The 19,117-nt window shown below is 47.5% G+C and overlaps 1 protein-coding gene across 1 annotated transcript in view; it reads right to left on the bottom strand.

Annotated features, from left to right (window-relative positions):
• RBM11 (RNA binding motif protein 11) overlaps positions 1-19,117 on the bottom strand; it is a 209,130-nt gene that overhangs the window by 84,069 nt on the left and 105,944 nt on the right. The window lies entirely within an intron of this gene.

Below are 19,117 nucleotides of genomic sequence, written 5' to 3'. Positions count from 1 at the left end.
TTAGTGGCCGCTTACGCAGTCACAACAGACACTGAAGTCATTGAAACAAATTGCATTAACACTTTGTCAGCTCAAGCAGCAGAGCTCATCGCTCTGACACAAGCCTGTATTCAAGCCAAAAATAAGAAAGTCAACATATACACGGATTCACGTTATGCATTCGGAGTCGTCCATGACTTCGGCGTGCTGTGGCGAGAGAGAGGTTATTTAACTTCTCACGGTGCCCACATCCAACACGGACCCCTCATTCAAGCCCTATCAGACGCGATTCATCTACCTACTGCAATATCAATTATGAAATGCAAGGCCCACACAAAAGTTACCAACATCATTTCTCAGGGTAATGACCTAGCTGACAGAATAGCTAAACAGACTGCTCAGAATCAGACTCACATAACTGACATGACAAAGACAATAGTTTCGACACCAACACATTGCATGACAGTTAAGGATCCCGCCCTTGATGTAATTGACATACAGACACATGCTACACCAGAAGAAATAAAGAAATGGACTGAATTAGGAGGGATCCAAACGGATCAAGGATGGATGACGAAGGAAAAATCTATATGGTTTCTTCCCGACTCCATGGTTCAAGTTATCATTAACACAATACATAGTCCAGCGCACCTAGGAGAAAAAGCTATGCTAGACAGCATTCAACACATTTGGTTCAACAAACACTTGCGAGCAGCAGCTAAACAAAAAGTTCGTACCTGTATGATATGTTGTCAGTTTAATCCAGGTAAAAGCATCCCCGTAGAGCAGGGTGGATTTCAACCTCCCGATCATGCTTTTGAAGTCCTCCAGATGGATTATATCCAGATGGAACGATGTCGAGGATTCAAATATGTTCTCGTAGTTGTCTGTGCTCTTTCCCGTTGGACAGAAGCCTACCCGGTTTAAGATTACACTGCCCCGACTACTGCCAAACAGTTAGTTCGAGAATTCTTCCCACGGTACGGTTTACCACGTGTTGTCTACTCAGATAACGGCCAGCCGTTCTCATCCGAACTAATGAAACACGTTTCCCTTTTGTTAGGCTACCAATGGAAATTCCACTGTGTCCGGCATCCCGAGGCAGCAGGTCTCGTGGAACGCCATAATCAAACTCTGAAAATTAGATTGTCCAAAATATGTAGGGAAAAAGGTGTCGATTGGATAGTAGCCTTACCAGTTGCGCTCTTTTACATGAGAATGGTAGCACATTCTCGAACAGGGCTATCCCCGTACGAGGTGATCTTCGGTAGACCACCAAATATGTGGGGGACGCCTATACCTCGCAAAATCACTGATGTTGACTGTAATATGCTGACAGATTACCTGGCTTCCTTGATGTCTGCACTACAATCTTGTCGTTCACAGGTAGCCGCAGCTTTTCCCGATAATACTGAGGTGAAGCCCCATGACGTGGTTCCTGGTGACCTGGTTTTGGTCAGGAATTTCGACCGGAAGACCCAACTGGAGCCTAGGTGGAAGTCGCCAAAGTTGGTTCTACTAACTACAAGGACAGCCGTGAAGATCGAGGGACGGAAAGGGTGGTTGCACTCGAGTCATATCAAAAAATTGTATGGACTACCATCCAGTGTGAATACTCAACCCTGTATTCCCTCACAGACAGACTCAAAGCTCCCCTTGGTTGAGCAGTCAAAACCAGAACTGTACAAACTAAAATTGAGGTCTAGCAAGTCAGACAATTTGATTGTTTAAGTCCTCTCCAAGGTGAATCGGTTGAATTTGTCTCTGACATGTATCCTCTAGACCGGAATAGAGAAAGAAATCAACAGATGCAGCTTAAGAAGCATGTGTATTGTAAATCACTTCGTAGTCACTGCACAGTAACATTATTAATTTTGTTTTTTCTAAGTCTTCTGATTATCTTTTCCAGCATACTACTGCACATGTATTACCCTATTCTTAAGCGTGCTTACAATGTTACTGCTGAACATTCTTTTAGTGAATTACCCCCGCATGAGTTGTCCTATAGATTTGCGCTGCGCAACAACACATTTATCAGTATGTTACATCATTCCCATCAGACCAGCAATGCCACAAATTGTTGGATATGTGGCCGACTCCCTCCCTATCAGAACTATAAGGGAGTTTTGCCCCTCTTTCCCTATCCGTTCACACACAATGGCTCCTGTGGAGCATGGTTTAGTTTGATTAATTCCCTAGATTCAAATTCCGCAGTTTATCAAGACAACTGGGTATGGGGAAACCTGAACCTAGTTTTGCTTAAAGTCTGCTACCCTAACAAGGAGGGACTTCCCAAAAGAACAGGAACTGATCTAGAAAATGAAGTATATGGATTAGGTAATTTTACACTTAACCTCATGATCCTGAACGTTGAATCTGAAGCTACACCAATCTTGCCCGCCATGTCAGTATTCCCAGTAAAAGGGGAATTATGTATAAGAAAGAATGGTTCCATACACATGGGCCATAGTAAATGCACCACTGTAATAAAATTCAGTGATCAAGGCAAGTCTACATTTAGAGCTTCCCATCATTCCTACTTCATATGTGGCCAGACCGCATATATATGTCTACCTTTAGATTGGGATGGTACCTGTTACATAGCATTCCTTCTGCCACCTGTTTTCCTAGCTCCTCCTGATTATCACCGAAATACCCATTTAGTACACAATAGACAGCAGAGAGATCTCCCAATTGTCGATTACACTGAAACAGCATGGGAAAAATACACAGATTTCAATAAAGGTTTCTTTCCCTATATAGGTACAGTCACTAATAGTAAGCTGATACGTAGATTAACCAGAACCCTTGAAGCAGTAGTGAACGAAACTATTTCCGCCTTAGGCAATTTAACAGAAGAGCAGTCTGCTATGCGGATTGTTGTGATTCAAAATCGTCTTGTCCTTGACGTCATCCTGGCCGATAGGGGCGGAGCTTGTAGGGTCATCGGATCAAGTTGCTGCATTTTCATACCAGAAAATTCGCCGTCAGTATATAAAGCCATAACCCGCCTTCATAAGATTATAAGCCAGATACACCAGAGTCCAGGCACCTGGACTTGGTCCGGTTGGTTCTGGGGCGTGTTGTCAGCCTGGGGATGGAGAATCCTATCCTTCCTAGGTATTGGCTTTCTCATACTATTCAGTTGCTGCTTATGTCTACAATGTGGGCCAGCGATTTGTGGTCTGTGTGCCACATCGTGTATCCCACATCCAAGTTTTCGTTCAAGATCCCGGAAGAAGAAAGAAGAACAAATGATGCTATATGAACAGATCGATGGATTGATGAAGATCGATATCTCCTGAGGGTCCGTAGGGGACAAGGAGGGAATGAGGAAATATGAATTTTGTGATCAGTTATGTCCCCTATCGTAGACCCCAACGGCTCCATGTGCATGCTATAAGTACATGTATGTTCCCTCCAGTTCCAGTTTTGAAGACGCAAATACATGTGCGTCCACCGTCAACATGTCCTCTTTCAGATCCGCCATGAATGGGTCAGATATTCCATTCCTAAGTATGAAAGGCCACCGACTTTATGTGGTTCACTTTCCACATTTTACAGATTCAGGCGAGTAGGCCCTGAATTCTGTCATCAAGCCTTTTCCTGCCTTCTGCCTCTGAAAGCTCCAGTCTGAGCCTGCATCTGTATCCATGAACTTTGTCCTACTCCCTGCGCGGCTAACGGTGCCTGATCCAGCATATTGCCTGCCAAAAACTGTATTTCACCTTCAAGATTATCTACTCCGCTCCTCATCCGATCCATTCCTGTCTAGTAGTTTAGGTAAACATTCCTCCAGCTACCGTGCAAAGGGCCAGGCCTCGCTGTCCTCATGCAAGTAATTCATAGCCCCGTTACCATGGAATATTCCTACCCCCTCGCATCTAGTGTAGACACTTAGACGCTTGTACACGCACTAACAGTCAGTATAGAATAGATTCCATCCTAGAGACCTTTCCTTTTGGATAACACAGTTCTTTAAACATAGGATATTAGATATGATTTGGGATTAGGTTGACATAACCCCCAGACTTTTGTCTCCACATGTAGAGCTAAATGTCAAGTCCCCTTCACCCTCTAGTTGCACGTCAATCACACGTCATGCGGCTGCGCGCGCATCTCTGCCAAATATTTTCTGCTGACATTGCAGGATTCTTTTATGGATCCACCCACTTGTGACATCATGTATAATGACGTTTATTAAATTACGCCCATATGACCGCCTCTATTAGTTACGTATGCACAGTTTATCTGTATTATCAGCTGTTACGCCTCTTGCATCTGTTCCACTGTAATGCATTTCCTATAAAACCAATTATCTGTCAATAATGTATGCCCCTTCCTTCCTGAACTTTCGTGGTGATGGAATATAAAGCCTGCAATTCGAATTGTATTCCTTTGTATAGGAATAAAGCCTTTTAAAACCTCTAATACCACAGATTCTGCCTCTTATATTTACTGAGTTATTCTTAATAGACTTGACTGCAAAAAAAATAGTACCGGTAATGAAATATTTACCACAGATGGACGGTTTCTATGAGGAGCAAGTAAGTAGTGATTCGCATTAGGTGGATCTCTGGGGTTAATTTAGAGTTTAGCAGACAGGTATTCCATTGCAATGGTGATTGAACTTGTCTGCCGAACTCAAGATCCGCCTGCCAAATTTTGAGTAGAGAGAATCACAAGTTTTATGTAGATTATGTGCAAAATTTACTCCACCGGTGTAAATCTTCCCCCAAGCTGCCCAAAAGAATAGGTGTTGTTAGAAGTCGGCAATGGTCGGTCCACTCGATTAGGAATGGATAGTCCGATGGCTTTTTTTTGTTTATTTTTTCTTTCCTGCCCATTATGGCCAGGTGTATCCTGGAAGTGAGGGACGGTAAAAAGAAAAAGGCTCCCCTCACAATGGGAGTAAACTCCATTGTGTAAGGGTCATTACTTTTTTTATTTTTCAGAAACAAAGTCCTCCTTTGGGCATTTGTTTTTGGAAAATGAAAAGCTCTGGAAAAGTTTGACAGCCAGCTGTCATGTTTGACAGAACTGCCCATTAAACTTCTGCTACATTGACAGGAACGGCCATTAAAGCAGTTCCTGCCAATGTACAGAGATATCCACTGGGCTGGTGAACATCTCTAAATTTTGTGGGCGGAGTAAAGGCAGTTAGGACCTCCCTCACCCCGTCAGTCTTTACTCTGTCTGCTAAATCCTAAACCAGGCTCTTTATCTAGACCGTCACAATGAATGAAAAACATTGGTTTGAAATACTACTCGTAGGGTTTGCCAGTAGTATGACTGTTTGCAAGCATTTGTCCCATCACATTTTGGGCGCTGGATTGCCAGTAGTATGCCCAGGAACCTGAGACTATGTAATACAAAAGAAATTCTATGGCCGGGGAAACCGAGACAACAGATCGGTGGATCTGACTGCTCAGAAGAAAGAGTCCTCACACACCAAATGGGTGTCATGCTTCATCATCAGGCAGCTGCCCATTGGCTGGCGTGGCCGGCAGGGGCAGCATGGCGGAAGTGTTTTAGTGGTGCTCCGTCTTCTGTCCTCGCAATCCGACACGATTATCCTGCAAGGCTGGCAACTGGCGGAACCGGACGGTGGGTGATGCTTTAAGGACACCCCTGGGACCCTGTGGAAGCCGTCGCAAGGACCGGAGGACATGTGGTCCGAGACAGCGAGAGGGTCTGACGTGTCGTTGCGGACCTTTGGAGGCTGCACAACACATTGCTGATTGGGTCTGACATTGTCTCCAGACCTGATGGGTGGTGAGCGGTGTGCCCCGCGGAGAAGAAGTGTTTGACAGCTGGGAGGCGTACCGGCCCCAGAGCACTCCCTGACATCATGGATTGGGCTATCGCAGCGGATAGTCTTCCCAGCTTCATAGGCAGCCACAAAATGCTGGAAGGGTCGCGTCTGTAATCTGCCGTATGGGGTGCCAGAGCAGGCCCTGGATTTGTGCACACCACGTCCCCGCAGGAAATCGGGGCGTAGGGGTGTGTGAAGCCGCCAGCTCCTTGGGCGAGGTGAGCTGTGTGAAGCCCGTCCTGGCTGTGATTGTAGTACTGCGCACTTCGACCGCAGCCTGAAAGACGAGATATGCAGTTTTCTGTCTGTTACCGCCAAAGAGGTGGAATGCCCATGGGCAGGTGATCGCCCAATATTAAAAAACAGGAGGCTGACGCAAGCACTTCTATAAAATGGTGTGTTGGTGCTGGTGTTTTTGCTCGGATATGGTCACAGTATAAGGACTTAGTAGGCCTGCCCTAGATCATATGGAGGGAAAGGACCCCCCACTGTTGGTCCAATTGGCTGGTGGCCCGCACTCAGGCGGCCGGTGTGTGCCAGGGACATTAGAGTGTGACTTATCAGATATTCCTACGACTGGAGCCACGTCTAGTAGCGGTGGAGCCATCGGAGAGTGTTTTACTAGTGCGAGCTCTCATGTGACGCACGACTGCATGGCGGGGTGAGTTGATATCCCTGGGCCCTGTTGATGACAGTACAAGTGGAGAAGACCCCTGACACCGCTCCGAAGGAGTGGGCGACGTGAGCCCAGTGTTGGTTCGTAATTCACGGTCTCAGAGAGTGCAGACTGACATTAAACTGGGTGATGCTGTAGAGTGACCCCGCGGGAGGCTCCAGTGGTGCGGTGGACATCTTTTGTTGGACACGAGATAATGGGACGTACTTGGGGAGCCAGGTCGAGGGCCTCCTCACAGACGGTGGGGGCCTGTGATGCTGACCCATCACAACCAATGAAGGAACAAAGGGCTCATGATGATTGTCTGTATACTCTACTACAAGCCATTGAACGTTCTAGTGCATTCACGGAATCTGAACTGGACAAAGTGTCTCTGGACCCCAACCTACTACAAGCAGATCATCAGAATCTGAAGGATCGGGTTGAAGCTGTAGAACAGGAGAATGCTGAATTGAAGCTGGCCACGGAGATCCAAGACAAACAGCAGAACGCCCACGAGGCTCGGATCCGGTTCCTAGAGGACCGCATTGAAGATGCCGAGGGCAGCTCCCGGCGGAACAATTTCTGACTGATTGGGATGCCGGAGGGTCAAGATGCGGTTGCCTTTTTGGAATCCTGGCTCAAGACCATTCTGCCACATGTTGTAGTCTCCCCCTTCTCCACCATCAAGCGGGCACATCGTGTTCCGGGCAGGAGACCAGCCCCGGGGGACCTAGCGCATCCACTCGTTTTCAGGCTCCTACACTTTAGAGACCGGGATCTAATCCTTCTAGAGACCAGGAAATTGGATGATATCCAGTACGAAAACGCAAAAGTGTTGTTCTTTCTGGACTACACAATGAAGGTCCAGCGTCAGCAGGGATCTTTCTTACCGGTGAAGCATCAACTCCAGCAGCTCGATCTCTCCTACTCGCTGTTATTTCCGGCCAGGCTCCATGTCGTCTCCGATGGGAAGTTCAGGTTCGACACACCTCTGGATGTCTGGGACTGGCTGGAGACATCGGGTCTGTACTCTGGCCCGAGACCTGCAGGCACTGCTGCTACAGCATGGACTGGGGAAGCTGGCCACAGAGGTGCTCGGAGATGCCGGCCAAGACTGCGGTTCCAGGGATTGATGGCGGTGCCTGGTCCAGATCAAATTCGTAAAGAGCGGCAAGTAGTGGTTCGCATTGCGGAGAAGGTGGCAGAAGTAACGCCACACGAAGACAAAGAGAACACTTATTATCATACATCAGGGGATGGGGGCTCTTCCGTGGGGGACTCTTCCGACAAAGCATCTATGAGAATGCCAGACATTACACCCCAATCAGCGGATCGTATCATATGAAACCGGCTGATCTGAAAGTACATTGCAGAGTGCTGTTATTTGCTTTGGTGTGGTGGACTCCTGATGTCATTGGGGGTCTGTGTGTATGTTATTATGAAGTGGGGTGGGGGGGGGGGGGGGGGAGTCGGTCAAAAGGTTCCTGGGGGTGCTGATATTCTTGATTTCTAATCTGAGTTTGCACTACAGCAACGCTTACAGATTGTTCTTTGGGTGAGGACTTCACGAATGTACCCTGCATGGTGTCACAATCCTCTGTTCTCCATAACCTTTTGGAGCCAGTAGGACAGGGGACTATGTTGCTGTCTGTTGGGTTTGGATGACTCCCTGATGTTTTGGGGGTGCCCTCATATGGTTTTCTCCTTCCCCAGTTAGTATTTCCCATTTCCTTTGTGTTGCAGGAGCCCGGTGGGGAGATATAAAAAATGTTGTGCACATCTGACTGTTAAACAGCGAGTTCTGGGGCAGAGGGATTCATGTTCACTACAGCGTGCTTTTCTTAGGTTTGCCATGGGTCACGTAATACTTACTTGAAATGATGTACGGGGCCTCCGCATGCCTTCCCATAGATATGCAGTGTATTAAGGGCCGGACTGAGAGCCAAAAGCAGTCCTGGCAACTTTTGTCGGACCAGCCCCGTCCCTGCATAGTCCGTCTCGGGCAGGTCCGTTCGGCAGCACTGAGGCTTATATTTTATTTGCACTGCACTGCTGGCCTACAGTGAGAGCGGCCCCTTAAGTGAAAAATCGGCCCCCCGGCCTCCAGCCTACCGGGCAAACGCCCGATGCCCAGTATGGCTAGTCCGGCCCGGAGTGTATTCCTATTTAAAGCGTCACAATGTACAAATAGCATTATTGCAGGAGATTCACCTGATTGCAACGGAGGTTGCCCGATTGCAGAGTAAATGGAGAAGTAAAACATATGCTACTGATTACTCCCTGTTCGCTAGGGGGACCCTTATCTGAATACGTCCGGGGACACCCTTTGCAGTAGACAAGACTCATGCGGACATGGAGGGCAGATACGTGTTGGTGTAGGGTAAATGTGATGGGCGTCCTGTATTGCTGGGGAATGTGTATGCACCGAATGTGGACCAGGGCCAGTTTTTTGGTCAGCTGGCTCTTGTTTTGAGGAGGTGGTGTGAGACTCTGTGGTTGCTGGGGGGGGTTTTAACAGTGTCTTAGACGTGGAGGTCGGTAGATCCTTCCCCCCCACTATGGACCACAGCCGCAGCGACTAATTCTGTGGCACTGAATGGATGGGCGAGGGGTTGGGATCTGATTGATGTTTGGAGGCAACATCACCCGGGGGAGAGGATATATTCCTTTTTCTCTGTACCTCATAAATGTCAGGGTGGACAGGTTCTTTTGGTCCCCCTGCCTACTCCCTTATGTTTCAAAATCGGAGTATTGGGGCGCACACATTCTGACCACAACCCCCATTGTGTAGTGCTTGCTTGGGAGGGCAGGGACCCAGGCGTTCCCACGTGGAGGCTGCAACTGGCCCTGTTGGAAGCCCTGTGCTTCAGGAGGCAATTGTTGAGGCGATCGGAGAGTATTTCGAACTTAACACTGCCTCCTCTGCACTAGTGGAGTGGGAGGCAATGAAAGTCACCCTGAGGGGGAAATGCATGGGGTTGGGCTGTGGGATGCGACAACAGGTAGCCTCAGATTTGGTTGAGGTGGAAAAACGCCTGCTGCCATTGGAATCTAGGGTTGAGACACATACTGAGGGACTGGCCATTTTAAAGGAAGCGCGAAAGAAACACGCGCAGCTTCTTGAACGACAGCGCGGTCTTAACTTTGCAGCAGACTCCACATCAATACACGCCACAGCGGATCACTCCGGGCCTCTCCTTGCTTGGCTGATTAAACAGGAGCAACCGGATAGACAGACTACGGCTCTTCTCTCCCCAGGTGGAGAGCTTCAATTCACACAGTTAGAGATCCATGGGGAACTGACAACTCAGTTCACGAAGCTGTATAAAGCTGGTCCTCAACGCTCGGAAGATGCGATTCAGCAGTTCTTAGGGCGACTCCCATTCCCAGTCTTGTCACCTGTACAGCAAATTGACCTAGATGCCCCACTAACGCTTGATAAAGTGCGAGGAGCAATGAGGACTCTGCCGTCCGGCAAGGTCCCTGGTCCTGACGGTTAGTAGACTGGGGCCGTTGGTTCCACAACTGGTCCAGCAGGATCAGAATGGATTTGTACCGGCTCGCAGCACATCGCTTAACATTCGGCGACTGCTCAGATCGGTGAGTTGTACTACTGCAGGCTGATCAACGGCCGGCTGTGTCATGCTAGCCCTCTAGAAGGCCTTCGACACATTCCAGTGGACTTTCCTGTTTGCAGTGGTCCATCGTTACGAATTTGGACCCTATATATTAAGCTTTATTGGGCTGTTGTATGGGCCCCTACAGTTCGATTACAGTTGGGATCTCTTTTCTCCAAACCTACTTTGATTGGACGGGGGACTCGTCAAGGATGCCCCCTTTCCCCCAGATCTTCACTTTGGTAATCGAACCTTTAGCAATGGCACTACGCGCCTCAGCATCAGACTGGGGAAGACATACATACCGTTTCGCTTTATGCAGACGACGTCTTGTCGTACGTACAAGATGTCCAGGCGATCCCGCAGGTCCTCCCCACCACGTTGAAATCTTTTGCATCATTGTCTGGGCTAGGGGTACATTGGGGTCAATCTTGTTTATACCCGTTTAATCCTACTACAGTGGATCAGGGCTGGATAGTGAATGGGACTGCGGTGCAGTGGCAACCAGCGACATTCAGATACTTGGGTGTTCGTATCTATCAGAACACACAAGACCTTATGGATGGAAATATCACAAGGGCAGTTACAGCACTCCAGTCTCAAATTGAATTCTGGAAGACGCTTCCCCTTTCAGTCATCGGCAAGGTGGAGTTAATCAAAATGGTAATGTTACCACATCTCCTTTATTACTTCGCTACCTTACCACTTTACCTAACAGTGTCCTTTTTCCGATCTTTGGAGAAGATGCCCGTGATTTTATCTGGAATAATGTGTGATGCCGCGTGGCATTGACGAAGCTATATCTTCCTCGCTCAAATGGGGGGCTGGCCCTGCCCAACTTTGAGCTTCACTACCTGGCGTCTCAAATCTTGTGGGCGGCGAAATGGGTGGAGAAGCTCCATTTATCAGACTCGGCGGAACAGGATCCTCCTTACTCCCTAGACCAGGGGTCTCCAACCTTTTCTGTAGTGAGAGCTACTTCTGCTCGTGGAAAAGTCTTCCCGAGCTACTACCAAATTTTATACCTGTAAAATAGTGACTACACTATGACCACCCAAAGCAAGATTTTCAGTAGTTACCACCCAAGTATACCAAGTGCGGTTACCAGCAGATATGCTGGGAAAAAGTTCTTCAATATTAAATGCCTCCCCTTGACTTATGAAGTAACATTCAAATCTTGACATGCCCAGTGGCACAAAGGACATAACCACAGCAGTACGTCTCCCCAGCTCAGCTTGAATTATCATTCACCAGTTTCTGAAAATGCACCTTTTTCTATCTAATACTACTTTCCACTGTGGGCAAACAAACTCAATTTTCCAGAAGAAACCCCATTTTTGAACACTAAAACTGCCTTTAAAATATCAGTTTTCAGTTTTTGAGAAATGCACAGTCTCAAAACATCAGCTTGTCATTATCATCATGTACTCCCATGTACAAATGCCTCATATGGACAGACTACTTTGAATTCCCAGGAATTACAGTCATATGCCATGGATGCTCACCGTTGGTATAGGAAACAATGCTCCTAGACTTCTTTAAAGCTACAATTCAGTTATGAAAAACATTCATTAGTTTTTCACTATTGCAAGGCTACCTGTTCCCCATAGGACAGAATGGGAAGTCTGTTTATAACATCTTATAAACAAAACTGGCCCTGGGAACTAGGTAGGAAAATACAATTTAGTATGCCTGAACTCAGAATCTAAAGATGCATCTTTTAGTGAAGGTGATTTTTACATTCTGTGTTTGAAAATACCACTTTTAGAAAGTAGGTATTTTCTTGCTCAGTCATCCCGTTTCCTCTGCTGGAATGTGGATTGTCTGTCTGGGTTTTGGATGACCGAAGGCTGGGGTGCAGGAGTGACTCCAGATAGTCTAGGTAGGTCAGGAAAAGGCTGAATAGACCTGGGCAGTGATGGGGGAAGAGGGAGGAGATTTCCTTGCACCTCAAAGGGCTTGGTCTGCCTCCACCTCCTGCCAGGAAATCACACCAGAGAAGGCAGAACTGGTTCTGGCTGGGCACAGACACACTCTGCTTAAGAGATCAAAGGATTTGGGGATATAAATATTGGGGCCCAGACCCCGGACCTTTAGAACTCTTTTGGATCAAGAAGACTGCCAAGAAGAAGAGCTGGAGAAGCTGTGAGGAGGACCTACCACTTTGCTGTGTTGGCCTGCAGTGGCTCCTTCTGTCTTGGGCAGTGAAAGGACTGGACTGAACTTTCTGCAATCTGCTTTGTGAGTCTCTCCAAGAGCTTGAGGTAGAGCTTGCCCGCTGCTCAAGAAGTCACAGGAACAACAAAGACTTCAAGCTCTTCTGCCCTCAGCACTGGGGACTGTGTGTTTTGTGCTGCAACAAAAGAAACTCGACGACATCTACGACACCGCTGCAGACTTTTAAAGGCACCACAGAGGGCACCGCCGCAACGCCACCCTGGCCTCACAGACGCCGCCAGGTGACGCCGCCACCGAGCCGCTGCTCGCACTGCGACCTGTGGGCAACGCACTCCGCATCGCCTCATGATGACACCTTGGCATCCCAGAGGGCACCGCCACAACGCCGCACCGCAACCCTGGTCTCACAGACGACGCCTGCTGATGCCGCTACCGAGTCACTGCATGCACCGTGACCTGTGGGCACCGCACTCCGCACCGCCTCGCTTCACAACGACGCCTTGGTCTCCCCTACAACACCAATCCACGCCAAAATCAATGCCGCTGCGTGCACCGTGGTTCGAGGGCACCGCTCGTAAAGTTACACGACGCACTGCTCTCATCCCGCACCGCAGCCTTGGCCTACCGACGCCATCGACTCCAGTTCGTCGGCCAATGACAGCGCTTCAGCAACGACGACGACGACGCTGCCTGCACCGTGACCTGCCAGCACCGTGACGAGCACCGCCTTCATCTCGCACCAGGACCCTGGTCTCACCGACGACGCCATCTGATGCCCCCACCGAGCTGCTGCTCGCACCGAGACCTGAGGGCATCGCAAGCCGCACCGCAGCACCCGATGCCTGCCGACGCCAGCGCTCCTGACTCCATCAGAGAGGAAATCGACCTGCAACGCGTGTGACTTAGAGGGCCCTGACGACACCTGCACCGACCTCTGGAACCAACGCCTGCGAATGCCGTGTTTTCGAAAACTCAACGAAGAGGTCGCCGGCGCCCAGCATTTCTAAAAGGTACTGTTTGCGGGTCTTCCCGACACCGTAGCTGGCCCGCGACGCTGCGGTCAGCCAAACTGTTTGTATTTGTTGGCACATGACGCCATGGTAGCCCTGGATGGAGCTATCGACATCAAGGAACTGTTTTTAAAGCTTATTTTGACAACTGTAGAATTGTAGGTACTGTATTGTGGATTTTTATCATTTTTGGTCTTGTCTTAAAGTATATAAAAATATTGGCTATTTTTCTAAACTGGTGTGGTGTTCTTTTGTAGTGCTTACACTGTATTACTGAGGGTTATGTGCAAATGCTTTACACACTGCCTCGAAGATCAGCCTGACTGCTTGTGCCAAGCTACCAAGGGGGTGAGCAGGGTTTTTTTTAGGAGTGTATCTCCCTTATCCCGACTAGGAAGAAGGGTCCCTATTTGAACAAAGGTGCAAGCCCTCGTCAACTAGAGACCCCCATTTCTAACCAGCATCCAGCAGGTTTCTTGATCTGGGCTTTATTGCGGCTAAGGGATTGATTACTCGTAAGTGGAAGTCCGAGGAGTTCCCTCCGATGAAAGCTTGGTTCCTCTCCATGCAGAACTGGGTGAAGGCTGAATCGGTCTCCCTGATACAGGAAGATACGCTGGGCTGGCATACGTTTCCCCATCTCCACGGAATGCAATACTATGCTGTGTGCGCTGCAGGGGCTGCTAGTGCTGGAGGCTCCATTAGATGTCCCTCTTCTGGACGGTCAGTGAGATTGGCTCTAGTAGACCCATGTCCCAAAGAGAGTGCTGATATATGGACTGAAACATCTGCCCACTTTACTGGACAATCTTTATTCTCAGTAGTCTGATGGTGAACTTTTAGAGTAGTTGAAAAGACCTTGCTTTCTGTCGCTGGGGGACCTTGGTTCCCCTTCCTCCCTTTCTGTGGCACTTGCTTCCATTCCTTCCCCTTCCCCGATAAGTTTTTCCCTCATGTTTGGTTCATATAAAAGTTTGAATCTATACACCGATTTATGTCATATGGCGGAGTGAAGCCATAAGAAACGTGATTATGCAAACTGTTGCATGTTGTGTAAGTTGCAGTTACGGTGCACCAAAATGCAGTCTTTCAGATTCTTGGACGATGGGAGGAGAATGCTATAGTTAACGGAATATACCAAATGCTATTATCTATACTGTTTATGCTTAACGATGTAACCAAGTAGCTATATGGTTGTCTAATTATCTGGAATTTATGACTACCTATTGGTTCTGTATGGTGCTTTCCCTGGCACTGTACTACTTTGTATTCATGTATACAAAACAAAACAGAACAAGCATTGGTATAGCCAATAGGTCTCACCTTTGGAACCTTATAAGTGTTTAGTCATGCATCAGTTGATGTTGTTGCACCAAGGATAATGTGCTGCATAACCAAATACTTATAAGGTCCCAAAAGCGAGACCTATTGGCTATGCCAATGCTTGTTTTGTTTTAGGGTTCACGGTAGTTGAAGCAGGGCTGTCTCTTCTCCTTGTAAAGTGTCAATGCTGTCGGTTTTTTCTGCGTTGTAGTTTTGGGAACCATCTCCGAGATCACTGAGCGAACTTTTTTGCGTTTTGCGTTTGTTGATGGTGGGTTTCCGCTAGTTTATTTCGTGTCAGTGTTTGATTTTGGGTGCGTGTTTGTGACAGTTTAGATTTAGTAGTGTTTGATGTCTGCATGTGTGCTGCTAATGGGTGGCGTCGGTGTGTGTGCTGAAGTGTCAGTGTGCGGGACGGCTGCTCTTCAACTGAGAGCAATAGTGTTAGGCCTTGGAGTTGGGAGTAATGCGCGCATTGCAAAACCCCTTCCTTACTGTAATCACAACGTGGTAGGTGCTTTGTTTAAAAGCCATGTGCTGTGAGGAAGCTGGGAGACTGAAAAGCTTATGTGCTAAAAACGTGACGGCGTTTAAGGTTTCATAACGGAGACTTTAGGCACAACCCAGGCTTTTGGAAGCAGTAACAGTTCACTTTAAATACAATATGTCGAATGGTTTCTAATTAAACTAACGCAAGGAAGCAAGCACCAACTGCCAAAATGCTTGACTGGAGAGTGACGGGAGACAACGCTAGTACCAAAAATAATAAATGTCATGGGAGAACGCAACGGTGAGTAAACACAACCGCGACACGTTTGATACGCAAAGACCAGGGGCCCAAGTATAAAACATTTTCATTCGGGGAGGGGAGATGTCTTAATTAAACAAAGGGGAAAAGTGGGACCGCATAAAGCCCGCCGAGGCTGGTGGGAGCGAGGAACCACAACTCCACCTCGAACTCTGCGAGACTGTGTGTGGATAAAAGTGCCTGGGGATCCCTTGAAGAACTTAACAAAAGGTGCGACTATGACACAGGGGGGCGAACACGTAAGATGCCATTGCCATGTTCTTTAACCACAACCGACAAAGCGGAGCATCTTGGGATTGTATTTGCACACGTGGGAGTCCAACAATTTCTCCCCTAAAGAGTTGGTGGTGGTTTACAGTCCCCCTCGCCCCAGACACATCACTTACAAATCCATATCCACGAGACTTGCCAGTCTGGCGGTCGGTGATAACCACTGCCTCCTCGATATCCCCGAAGACCTCGAAGTACTTTCGCAGGCTGGAGTCAGTCGTGTGGTAGGGCAGCCCCCCCACAAAGATCTTGGTGTAAGTTGTGCCCTTCTGCGTGCTGGTGCATCTTCCTCGCTGCCTCCTTCTGCTGTCGCACTTTATCTCACACAACAAGACCTCTAAGGGGGGGGGGGGGGTTCATGGCCGGAGGTCTTTTGAGCGCCGATGTGAGGTGGAGATTCTCTAGCTGTAGATTGGTGCATTGTGAATTATGAATTTAAAAATAGCTAAGAGATACCTAATTAAGTTTAATCAGTGGGTTCTCTTGTTTTGATTAAAAGGCAATGGGTTGCTGAATGTTGAACTAATGGTCCTATCCAGCTCATAAAATAGTGTGTGTAGGTCAACTTGTTTCTTGCCTCAAGTGTCGCTGTTGATCTGTGCAATTCTTCAGGGCCGGCAAATAAATCCTAAACTACTTGTGATAGGGATGTGTGTAGCATTAGCAAAAATGATCCCAATCACACAACTAAATCCTCACATTAAAGTATGCCTGGGGAGGTCTAGAATCCGAACAAGTAAGAACACAGAAATGTACATCAGTAATATACAATGAAGATACATAAAGGGTGTTCACTAGTTACAACTTTAATAAGCATAAGAAGTGGGATACAATCATGCAACAGTGCATATCTGTGTAGGTGCAGAGTAGCCTGATAGGCAGACATTAAAAGAAGAAAGTAAAACACAAGTGAAGTGATGTAGAAATCACAACATGGATAAAATACCAATTTAGAGATGGCTGCATGGGGAGGCAACAGGTGATGTGTCGCACATAGTGCACTGAATGTATGCATGCCAAAAAGGGTGCAGCTTAATAACGAGGTATGGGGCATCACCTTAATTGAGGCACTGGGAATGCAGTGACCGAACGGATATGTTCAAATCTCTAGGGAAGATACCACTAAGTGTGGCTGCCATCTTGGAACGGGGCCAAGGATGACGATTCTTAATGTAGCCAAGAGCAGGCTCGGGTAGGTGGGGGAGTGGCTGCATTGGGAGGCAACAGGTGCTTGTCCCACACATAGTACACTGGAAGAAATCATGTCATTAGAGGTACTGCTTCCTGACGAGGCAGAAAGTTAGACGGCATCACCTCAAAGGAGGCCTGTACTATGGATGCAGTTGGCCGGGATAAGTCAATATTCAAACCAATTGTTGATCTCACGCATGGTGATGCCAGAGGCGGGCCCAAATGACGCAATGAAAACATTTCAAGGTTCATTATCAAACTAATGAGCAAACGGGGGGGAGGTAGGCCACAGATTTAGGGGGGGGGGTCCTCAGTCACAAGGGGTGTATGGGAATGCCAGGCATGGGTACCACCACGGGTCAAGGAAGACAGGTTGCGGATGAGTTGCCCACTTCACTTCAGAGGATGTCAACATTCAGGGCAGTTAAACGGGTGGCCAAACGCAAAATTCTGTTTTCTTCCTTCCTAAATATGGACTGTTTGTTCACATGGGAGAGTGCTTCTAGAATGGTCCACCGCACATCATCAGATGTGTGGTTTAGGCTCAGGGCACTCATAGTTGTGGTCTTTTTGCAGCGGATCCCACGCCGGTGTTCCATGATCCTGACTTTTACTGGTCTGGTGGTCATATCTATGTAGCATTATGTGCAGGACACAGGTGATCATATAATTTAATTTTTTTGTGTTGCAATTGGTGTTTTGTAGCCAGGAGGGGTATGGTTAAGGGATATTTCCTTGGTGGGTTCCGTGAGATCACACATGCACAAACACAGCAGGGATGATGTTCTGTCACAGGAGGTAGGTCCCACAGGGGGGGGGTTGTGCTGAGCTAATGGCCCTCCGTGGCCTGTAGTGTATAATCATATCTTTGGAACCTAAGACTGTCCTAATTTTCCAAGCCTACTACTGCCAATGTTTGTAAGATCTAAAAAGTAGTAAATATGCATCCATTAAAGGAGTTCTCCTATGGGTGCAGATTTGGCACTTTTTTGGCGAACCCGTCCTAAATATTTTTGAGTCTGAGATCCCAAAAATGAACATGTTAAACCGACTGACACAGACATAGCAGACCCGACTCAGGGTCCCCATACCCAACTATCCAGGCAAACAAGGATACCCTGCAGAGGCTAAAATATGCAAGTTTTTTTTGGTTTGTTTTTAAAGACAATCAGTCTGGAAAAGCGGTCTAGATGTTCCTGTCTTTAAACCGGACTCCCTCTTCAAAGTTATGAAGGTCAGAACCACATTGTAAATATGAACAGGAATCTTATTTGCTGGAGCCAATTCTTAAGGAGCTGCAGGCGATGCAGCACTATGCCTAGAATGAGCAGATTTAGAGAACCCATCTGTAATGAATGTGCTTTTCACAAAAAGGATACACCCAAACCCTGCACTCCCACCTGGGAGGCAAATTTACCACTGCACCTTTAAAATAATACACGTTTGCATAGCACTCCCACTCTGGAGGCAAAAAGACAAATTCTGGTGCTTTTAAAATGACACACACACAAATGTATTAATGCAATCTTTGGAAAGGTAGGCCAAATATATCAATAAATGCAGATTCTCAGGTATCAAACACTTTTAAATGAACAAGTAAAATAAAATGCAGTATATACACAAATAGCAAAGAGTAGAAAATATATACATAGAATGGTTAGGAACACCTCACCGACTGAAGTTGCATCATCTTGCCAACTCAAGCTTTAGGAAGCCCGTCAAAAGCCCAGGTAGGAGTTTCAATCAGGACTCAAGTTCCGTCACCTCCACAGCAATACGTCTATTCTGTGGTGAACTTCCACCTGGCCCCAATCGGCTCCCAGCTTAAACATCATTATTCAACGTGAAGCAAAGCTTCTAGAAAACTTCGTCCCCTTCTCATTAGAAAAAAAAAAGAGCTGGCTGGGACCGGTCTGCGTCAAGGCCAAGACGGAGGCTGGCCAAGCTCCCGTGTTTTGGCCCTGAGGCAGAGTTGTACATTCTACAGATAATTTCCAGTTCACACTGGTCAGTGAGGAGCGAAAAACAAGTGAAGAGCAGAAGACTTTGAATATGAATCGCAAGCACTGCTGTGCACGCAGAAATAAGGCAAAGTCAGACATGAGGCCATGTCAAAGCCAATAGAAAGAACTCATAATAATTCTCACCAATGCACAACACCGAGCACATGTGTGCACCACCACCCACAACACTGCACTTTGAAACCAAAGAGTACATTCCACACCTTCTATTCTTGGCAAGACTATTCTACTCCGTGACAGCTCCCAC

Source organism: Triturus cristatus, chromosome 8 (genome assembly GCF_964204655.1).
Source record: "Triturus cristatus chromosome 8, aTriCri1.1, whole genome shotgun sequence".
Lineage (NCBI taxonomy): Eukaryota > Metazoa > Chordata > Amphibia > Caudata > Salamandridae > Triturus > Triturus cristatus.
This window is presented reverse-complemented; position numbering and strand designations above follow the sequence as displayed.